This window comes from Myotis lucifugus, unplaced genomic scaffold (genome assembly GCF_000147115.1).
Source record: "Myotis lucifugus unplaced genomic scaffold, Myoluc2.0 scaffold_37, whole genome shotgun sequence".
Taxonomy (NCBI): Eukaryota; Metazoa; Chordata; class Mammalia; order Chiroptera; family Vespertilionidae; genus Myotis; species Myotis lucifugus.
The window spans coordinates 538684-539676 of record NW_005871085.1 but is presented as its reverse complement, the minus strand read 5'-3'; the positions used below and the strand labels follow the sequence as shown (position 1 = coordinate 539676).

Below are 993 nucleotides of genomic sequence, written 5' to 3'. Positions count from 1 at the left end.
CTAAAAAAAAAAAAAAAAAAAAAAAAAAAAAAAAAAAAGAAGATGAGAGAAGATAAAAATTTCTTCATTTGTCATGTTAAGTGCTATTTGTGTTATTAATAATTATCCAAAACTTAACTCATCTACAGTAAAGCACGCAAATATTTTTAACTATGCGGTTGATTAATTTATACATGTGTATACACCAGTGGTTGGCAAACCGCGGCTTGCAAGCCACATGCGGCTCTTTGGCCCCTTGAGTGTGGCTCTTCCCACAAAATACTACGTGCGGGCGCGCACGTACAGTGCGAAGTTGACTTAAAACTTTAAGTAAAGTTTATTAAGTTAATTTTAGGGAACGTTGTGGAGTGAAAGAAGATGTAGTGTCTAGGATTGAGAAAGGTATGTTGAGATGGTTTGGACATATAGAGAGGATGAACGAAAGGAGATAGATGAAACAAGTATACAAGACGAGTGTGGATGGGAAAGTTGGAAGGGGTTGACCTCAGCGAACGTACCTCAATCAGATTGAGGACGTTTTTAGCAAAGGCCAGCTTTAGGAGTACCTTAATTAAGTTAATAACAATGTACCTACCTATATAGTTTAAGTTTAAAAAATTTGGCTCTCATGCCCAGCCTGGTGTAGCTCAGCGGTTGAGCGTCGACCCAGGAACCGAGAGGTCACCGGTTCGATTCCCGGTCAGGGCATATGCCCAGGTTGCGGGCTCAATCCCCAGTGGGGGGCGTGCAGGAGGCAGCCGATCAGTGATTCTCTCTCATCATTGATGTTTCTATCTCTCTCTCCCTCTCCCTTCCTCTCTGAAATCAATAAAATAAATATATATATAAAAAAAATTTGGCTCTCAAAAGAAATTTCAATCATTATACTGTTGATATTTGGCTCTGTTGACTAATGAGTTTGCCGACCACTGGTATACACCCATGTAACCATTATCCAGACCACAATATGTTATTTCTAGCACCCTGGAAACTCCTCATACCCCTATAGGACCT

At 40.1% G+C, this 993-nt stretch overlaps 1 protein-coding gene across 1 annotated transcript in view; it reads left to right on the top strand.

Annotated features, from left to right (window-relative positions):
• The window catches only part of MPL (MPL proto-oncogene, thrombopoietin receptor), a 14948-nt gene that overhangs the window by 10626 nt on the left and 3329 nt on the right, over positions 1 to 993 (top strand). The window lies entirely within an intron of this gene.